Genomic DNA, 8,978 nt, shown 5'->3' on the forward strand with positions numbered 1-8,978 from the left:
TAAACAAAGTTAAAAAGGTTTTATAAAAAGAAAAACCTTAAAAATCCCTCCTTCCCTCTCCTGGGCCGGCTCGGCCCATCTCCCTCCCCCTCTCTCCTCTCCCCCGCGGCCCATTAGGCCCCTCCCCTCGCGCGCGCCACTGACGGGCGGGCCCGCCCGCCACCCTCACTGACGGGTGGGGCCCACCCGTCATCCCCTTCCTCCCGCCGCTCCCGCCGCCTCGCCCGCGCCTAGCGCCACCGCCGTCGCTAATCCCGCCGCCTCCCGTCGTCCCCGCGTGAAATTAATAGGGGGGAATTACTCCCTGTGATTCCCTCTCCCTTTCCCCCCATTTTTCCCTCTCTCTCTCGCATTCAAATGGCCGGATTTGCTCGCGCAAATCTCGCCGGCGCCATTGATGGCGGCCGGACCTCCCGCGCCTATTCCTCCCCCGCCGGCCGCCCTCTCCTCCTTCCAACCCCATTTAAACCCTGCCCGCACCTCCTTCGCCCGTTTCCACCCTTTGCCGCGCCTTCTCCTCGCCGGAATCGAGCTCGCGCCGTCGCCCTCTCTCTCCTCCATCGCCGACGACCTTCGGCCGACCCTCTCCGCTCGCCGGGACCGCCTCCCGCCCCGGCGCGGACTCCTCCGGCTTTGCCGCACCGCCGTCGACCCCGTCCACCCTCTCGTCGAGCTCGCCGACCGTCGGAGCGCAGCCGTCCCCGTCCACCCGAGCCGCGCCGCCGCCTTCATCCGCTCCGGCTGCCTTTTTCGTCATCGCCGTCGACCTAGGGTGAGCCGTGGACCGCCACCTCGTTTCCCCCTTTCCCTCCCCTCTCTCGGCCGCCGCTCCGCCGTGCCTATGGCCGCCGCCGGCGACCATAGGGGCGCGGGTGCGCCGCCTCCCGCCGGCCGCGCCGACGTGGCCGCCTTCGGGCTCGCCGAGCTGCTGCCGCGTGGGGCCCGGCCATCTGCCGCCCGCGCCCTCGGGTGCGGCTGACGCGTGGGGCCCACGGCGCCGGCCGGTGTGAGCCCGGGTGCACCCGGTCCACCGTGGACCGTCAGGCTGCCGCGTGGGCCCCACTCCCGTGGACCCAGTTCGCGCGCCCCTCCCCCGGCTGACACAATAAACCCTTTTTAAATTAAAATTTAAATGAAGAAATTCGTAAATATTCATTTAAAGAGCATATAAACTTCAAATGGCCATAACTTGGCCATTTGAACTCGGAATTGGACCGTTCAAGTCTCTAATTTTTCCTTAAGAAGTCAAGAACCCATTTTTTGCTTTGTTCCTGCTTGTTATGTGGAGTTTATTAGAGTAAAAGCCTGTCACGCCCCGAACTAGTACCGACCGAAACTAGCCCGTGACGCTCCAAATTAACCTGTTGATTGATACCAGTCCCAGGAAACAGTGTTGGTATCACAGGGAGACAGATTATCATAGCAACAGCGGTCTCTTTATTATAGAGTAGAGATACAGTCATGTTGGGCTACGGACAGATTCCGTGCTCACAACTGCATTACAAAAGGGAAACGGAAGCAGGACTTGGACCAAACAACACAGGCGCGACTTGGGAACTAGGCCGAAACCCTAAAACTCATCGTAGCCGGCTTGCTCCTGAAAGAACTCCTCATCAGCAGGATCCGCTTCATCTTCTTCAGCAACTGGGGGGGATTATTTATATAGAGTAAGGGTGAGTACGGGAGTACTCAGCAAACCAAGGGAAAATAAGTGTTTAATGCAGGCTTCAATAAGAGGCTGTTGTTTTTGCAGTTGATTTTATTTGAACTCTTTTCTAAAAAAACTAAGTGAGTGCTTCTCAAACGACACGGTTGAGACAGTGCGTCTCGTCCGGTCGGAGTATGTGCAATGTATCTGTAACATCCCGGCCTAGGGCTTAATAGGATTAATAGAATACTCATATCAACAAGTTGCAACTTCTTTTCCGGAAGCGTGCTTGGTCTGGAGCAATTTGGGATGGGTGACCGACCGGGAAATTCTTCCCGGGTGCACACGAGTGAGGACAAAGTGTGCAAAAAAGACATATGTTGGTCTGTGATGGCAATCTATGACCTATGAAAGCTATCAGATGTAAGTGGGCCCGGCTTGGGGGAGGCCGACCGGGAAATTCTTCCCGGGTGCACACGAGTGAGGACAAAGTGTGCAGAAAAGACATATGTTGGTCTGTGATGGCAGTCTATGACCTATGAAAGCTATCAGATGTAAGTGGGCCCGGCTTGGGGGAGGCGGGACGTTACAGTATCAGTCTTTAAAATTGAAAACAAGGTTGGCACCCGGCCAACCGCTTTTCAAACGGCCACCCGGGCCAACAACTTTCAAACGGCCACCCGGGCCTAGCTGATCCTATCAGCTGCAGATTTTTCAAACAGCGAACCCCTTTCCACAACAGCAATTTCACAAGCAGTAGTCAAACAAAACTACGCTAGGAATCACCTCACATCCGCCCATGACCGTGGGCACGGCTGTTCGAACAGTTTGTTAACCTCTGCAGAGGGGGTACACTTTACCCACACGACATTACTAACCCGGATCACCCAGCCCGTGGGGATCAGCCACGTCGGGAGACCTCCAAGCTTTCATGAAAAGGCATTTCCAAAGCCGACACAGGTTTACCATATGCCGACGAGAGGGGTCCCAGACCAACAACAGGTTAGGTCCCAGACCATACTGTGCGAGGAAGCCCAGGAGGTCCTCTCCGACACCACCCCGGCGAATCGACATGTCTCTTGGCATCAAGGCTCCCCTGATAAGCTAGTTACTCAGCCAGGGGTGTCCCATTCCACCCATGTGGTCGTACTTATCTTATGTTCGGATGAAATTCCAAGGAAACGGTCCTTAAGTGCAAGAGCGGGAAAACCGTACACCCGGTACGTTCCCCGATCCGCGGTTTTGGAAATTCATTTAGTTCGCAAGCACCGACCCAGGTGTCGGGTTTTCCAAGTCTTTTGTAAAACTCCAGTTTTACCCAAGTTGTTACTCAGATTTTAAGTTTGAAGGCGACCGTCGATACTCGCACAGAGTGCACGAATATCGAGGCGCAACTAGATGGTTATAAGGGGACATGGTGTAGCAGTTAACAATGGAAGGATCAAATGCAACAAGTTAGGTAGGTCCGCCAATCTGTCTTGCAGACGGGACAACAGATTAAGTGCGATCCTATCAATGCATAATATTTTGCAAGCAATATAATTAAATTTCAAATATAGGCTTAAGATGTTCAAAGGTGGCTTGCCTTGCTCGAGATCTGGAGCTTGATCCTCGAAATCCTCGCGCTGCGGATTTTCGGGCTCCGAAACTACACGCGAAACGGGACAACTCAACAAACGGCAAAAATAAAGCCCTATTAATGACCTCTAAGCTTGCCATTAGATAGATCTCGAGATTTGAGGAATTTTGGAAGTTGAACGGAGTCAAACGGATTTACGGTTGGGAAGATATTGAATTTCTAAGATTATTGGATTTTTGGTCTAAAGGAAAAGGATTTAATTAAATCCTTTTTGAAAAAGAAAAGAAAAGAGGGATGGAAATTAGACTTTTCCTCGGGCGGCTAGGGCGCGGCCCGAGAGAGATGGGGCGGCCCGGCCGAGCTAGATGGGCCGGCCGGCCCAAGACGGCCCAAGGCGCGCGCGCGCGGGAGGGGAGAGTGAGCCGGTGGACCGGGCTCACCACGCGCGGTCCTAGGTGGGACCCGCTTGTCAGCGGCTCGGCTCACTGTGCGGAGGGAGCACGCGGCGCGGCGCTAGGGTGGGGGAGGGACGCGGTGCACGCGCGCGGTTCGCGGTGGACGCGGATGCGGCGGGCCCACGCGCAGCCTCTCGGCTCGCGGTGGACCGCGCGCATGGGGAGGGGCTGACCGGGATCGGCCCGATCCGATCTCGGCCGAGCTGGCACCGACGTGGCGCCTACGTGGCTGCCACGCGGGCCGGCGGGAGGTAGACGACGACGCCGGCCGGAACGGACGGCGGACGACAGCGGCGAGCGGCGGAGCGAACCACGGCGATACAGGCGAAAGCGAGTACACCGGGTGGTTGCTCAGGACGAGGGGAGACGAGCCAACGGCTCGGATTCTCCGGAGGGAGTCCGTCAGCGGCGGATTGCGGTGGCGGCAACCGGCGGAGAGAAAAGGGGAAAATGGCGGCGAGGTCACGAGGGGCCAATTCCCGGCGGCGAGAGCATCTACGCGGCCACGGGAATCCGATGCTAGCGTCGGATTGGGCGGAGCTACGCCGAGCGAGGCCGGCGACGAGCGGCGCTTCCGAGCTCGGGCGGCGACGGCGGCGAGCACCCGGCGAGCGGCGGCAACGGCCGGGGCGGCGCCGGCTAGCTACAGGAAGGCTACTCGTGCTACTACCGAAAACTAAGGGGGAGAGGTGGAGCGAGGAGGAAGAACGGAGGGAGCACTACCGCGATGAGGAGGGGCGCTGTGACGAGAGGCCGACGGCGCGGGAGTAATCTCTCCGGCCTCGGGCCGGGGAAGAGGAAGAAGAGGGCGCGCCCGGGGTCCCCTTCCGCGTCCTTGCTCGTGCCGGCTCCTCCGACACGCGCAATGACGAACGGCGACGGCGAACAGAGCACGGGGCGGCGGCAATGGCGTGGAGGCGAATGGGAGAGGAAGGGAAAGGGGGGGAGCTGGGGTTTATAGGGCGACAACGTCGGTTTGGGAACCGACCTAAGGCGGTCAAAGGAGAGGGCTAGCGCTCGGCGGTCGTGGCCAAAGCGGCGACAGGGAGGAGGGAGGAGGATGACGCCGGCGGGAGGAAAAAGGGGAAAAGAGGGAGAGAAAAGGGGGGCTTGCCTCTTGCCTCTTTGGGAAAAGGAGGAGGAGAGCGGGGACGTCGCGGCAGAGGGAGGAGGGCGCTCTGCCTCCGCCCCTTGGAGGCTAGCGCGCGGAGTGGCGGGGGCCAGGCGATGACGACGGCGATGACGGCGGGCGGTGTGGAGCGGAGCGGCGACACGAGCGACAGGCGCGGCAGGCGCTGACGACGGCGGCGACCAGGCGGTCGGCCACCACGGCACGCGCGCGCGGGAAGCAACGGGCGGCGCGGCGGTTTGAGCGGCGCGGCTCGGGCACGCGCGCTGGCTAGCGGGGCCGGGCGGCTGCGCGTCAGGGCAGCGGGGCCAGGCGGCACAGACGGCGCAGGCGCGGCAAGGGCGGCGACCGCGCGGGCGCGCGCACGCGAACACGGCGCGCGGGAAGCGGCAGCGAGGGAGCGGAGAGGGAGGACTCGGCTCGGCGCGGGCGGCTCACGCACACGCGCGCGGGCAGAGCGGAGGGGGAGGGAGTGCTCGGCGCGGCTCTCGCGCACGCGCGCGCGGCGCGCGGGCGGAGCGGAGGGGGAGGGGGAGAGAGAGAGAGAGAGAGAGAGAGAGAACGCCGGGGAGGGAGGGGGAGATGGGCCGAGAGGGATTCGGCCCATCGACCCCGGGGGAGGCAAAATAGACTTTTGCGGAGGGATTTTATTTGGAAGGATTTGGATTCGGAATTGGACTCAACGATAGATCAGGGATTGAGATCCGGGATGGCACGGACACTAGACAACAAGCAAGGAAACAAATTTCGCAATTAGGGTTTTTAAGAGATAATTTTCCCGCTAGGCGCCACGACGGAACGGGCGCTACAAAGCCCTTTTCTTTTCCGTTGGTCGTGTAGACGCTGCAGCATCGGAAGATCCGCTCTTCGTGGAGGTTGAAGCCGACATTTGTGAAAGCGAGCAAGGCAAGTCACATCATCTTTGAACATATTGGATCCCACTTTGTGAAATTATTTTGATTTAAATTATTGCATTATCGCTTTACTTAAATTCCCGCGTTATCACTATTTTATTTAGCCATGCCTATTTACCTTTGTTATGACCTTATTATTATTGCTATTGTTATTATTACCTTGTTCACCCTAGAATAAACAAAACCCCAACTAGTGGGCACTCTATTCATGGTTCCACTAGTATAAATTTAGGTAGATGCTTCGCTGGTTAATTAGGCAAACTTTAGGTGGTTTTATAATTCTAGACTTTGGGAATATTCATATTACTTGGACATTATGGAATGGTTGGATTATTGTGGAATTGGACACACACCTCCCCCTCTATTCAAAACCCTCAAAATGGTTTTAGGCTGGGCTCGGGCTGCATGGTTTTGATAGTAGCACCTCGGCCACATAAGGACTGGTCTTCGGGCCTCTGTTGCAAAGCACTACCATACTTCCATATGTCTAGTGGGTAAGGCTTAGTTTGTGGCTCAGTCTGGTTATAAACAAAAGTACACGGATGGAGATGGACGAAGTCGGTGGTCGATGGATATCTCTAGGACAAATGAAGGCTACACGAGCTGCGGCCCGGTAGTCGAGATGTCATGGCACAGGGCTGGTGTCCTGCTGCTAGAGGCTCAGTCCTGCCTACCCGTCCTGGAGGTTCCGGCCATAGGTGGGGTTAGGTCGGTACTCTTGTCTATGGCTAGGATAGGTTGGAAACTATGTCATGTCTTCCGTCCATATGCCGTGGTGGTATGTGGCACGTGGTTGCACGTGAGGAAGACGTGTCTTGTGGATAAAGTTGTACACCTCTGATCAGAGTAAAACCTATTCGAATAGCCGCGCCCTCGGTTATGGGCAAGCCTAGCAATGTACCCAAGTTAGAGTTTTTAATTCTTGAAACCTGCTTAACAACTAAAATGTGGAATGGTTGGCCTGGGTTGGCTTGGGACGAGCTAGGACCCAGGGTTGGGTTGCCAGTTCGGTCTGAATCATCGTAGGCCTTGGGTTAAGGCAGGTTCGTGTGGGTTCACGGCCTTGTTTCATTATATTAAATAGTTCTAGGATCGTGTTTTAAAATTTAGCCTTGAGCAACTAAGTGTCTTTTAAATGCTGTTTACTGCAAAACCTAACCCCTATACTATAACACCATTGTACTCCTTTGCATTTATGTTGCACTTGTGGGTGTGTCTTGTTTAGTACGGTGGTTGTACTCAGTCTTGCTCAATTTTTCCCAAACCCAGAAGAGGAGCTCCTGGATGATGAAGGCTTTGGTGTTTAGCTCATGCCTGCCGTCAAGCGCCTGTGGTCGTCGCCCTAGTCTTCCACTGTTTGCCATTGCCTTTCTGTGTGCTGGGCCTTCGTCGCCCATGTAATAATTAACTATTTACGCTTTCGCTTGATTAAACTTTGAATTGTATCAACTTTTGGTGTACCTTGCCTCCTGGGACAAGGAATAATACACGCACGTATAGAACGCCCGTTGGGTTATTTCCGGTCGTGACACATCTCCGGGGCACTGATTACAGGAGCTCCTCCCCGATCCAGCATATACAGTGTATCAGAGTTACAACGACTCACGACCGGTCGCTGCCGGCAGCCGCTCCCTCTCGCTATGCTAAGTCGCCATGCGGTTACAACATGTACGCCTCTCTATTTATGAGAGATCCTAGGATAGAGTCCGACTCTTACTCTAGTCCTAATACCTATTAAACTGTAACCGACTACGTACACATATTCGACATAAACTCTAAAAATAAATTTGCCATTGCCACTGCCTTTCTAATTTGCTGGTTAAATTGCTGCTGCGATGCTCTAGTACATGATGGATCACACCACAATTCACTCATTAACTCAAAAGATGTCTTCAGTGATACAACAACTCGTTGGCCATGTTTGAGGGCCTAACACACAGTAAAAGCTCAGGAGGGACACAGTGTCTTGGAATGTCAAGAAAATAGCTGGAAAACCAGATCAACACAACTCTTTATTGTTCGGTATTGCAATCAGCAGGACAAAGTCGCCATTCTACATTTGTCAAACGCAGCCTAAAGACTCGGTGGCGGCCGGTCAGGGAGGGCGGAAGAGGGGGAGGCAGTTGGCTCCATCAGCGGCAGCGCGCCGCCTCGCTGCAGCTACAGCACGACAGCAAGCGGGAGGGCATGGAGGCCTGATGTGGGTGTTGCAGCCAGCTCGAGAATACGGCGGTTGGGGAGCACAGGAGCAGCGAGTCCGGAGGTGGGAGGCGGCCGGCTCGCAGTGGGGATCCTCGCTGCCGTGGTTTGGGAAAGTCAGGTGCTGGGAGGTCGGATGTAGGGGATAAAACCGGCTAGGGCGGGAAGTAGGGCATCAGGAACGCGGGAGCAGCCGAGCGGGGAGGAAGTGCTCTGCCACCACGCGCGCGCTGTCGTAACAGAGTGCCCTACCATATGAATGCACGACGACATGTACTCCAATCTGAACTTGAAATGACTCAAAAGCCCTTTCCAAATAATGGTCAAATACCTAACATAACCTTCTATATCAGTACTGATAGTATATATTTGCAGTACAATATACTAATGTACTGTAAAAGTTCTCAAAGCAAATTGTCCTCCAAACTCAGCCTAAATGTACACTTCGATTCCAAACATTTCGTATTAAAAAAAAGAGAATAAAGAAAAGACATGTTGTAAAAAAATAAAAAGAAAAAAAATACCTGATTAGGTATTTAGGTGAGGCTGTTGGCCAACCTATGGCTTTGTATATGGCCGTATGCTTGTATTTCTCTCCGTCTTCCTCCTCCTGACGTCTCACTCCACATCCAATCCTTCCACACACCTTCCTATTCCTGATCCTCAGTGAGTTTTCCATGGCGATTCCACCCACCTGAGCAGCAAGCTCTCCCTGCTCTCACCTCTCGCTACATCCCCACCACCACAAGGTCCACAACCATCAGCCTCATGCAGGAAACCCGTTGCCTCATTTACTTTCCGTAACCCCAGCCATGGGGATTAATGGAGCCACCAAGAGCAGCAAGAACAAAGCTTGGCTCTCTACTCCTCTTTTTTTTCAAGGTTAGTTGAGTTCAATTCAAGGGTTACCCCTCCCTCTATTTTGCAAGTGCAGCTTGTAGGTGAACAATTTTCTGTTCTCAGTTATTAGGCATCTGGAAGAACATCTGAACATATGCAGAAACATGTAAAACATCTTGTATGAACATGTAAAACATTTGTAGACAATGTAGAA

Source organism: Oryza sativa, chromosome 11, assembly GCF_034140825.1.
Source record: "Oryza sativa Japonica Group chromosome 11, ASM3414082v1".
NCBI lineage: Eukaryota > Viridiplantae > Streptophyta > Magnoliopsida > Poales > Poaceae > Oryza > Oryza sativa.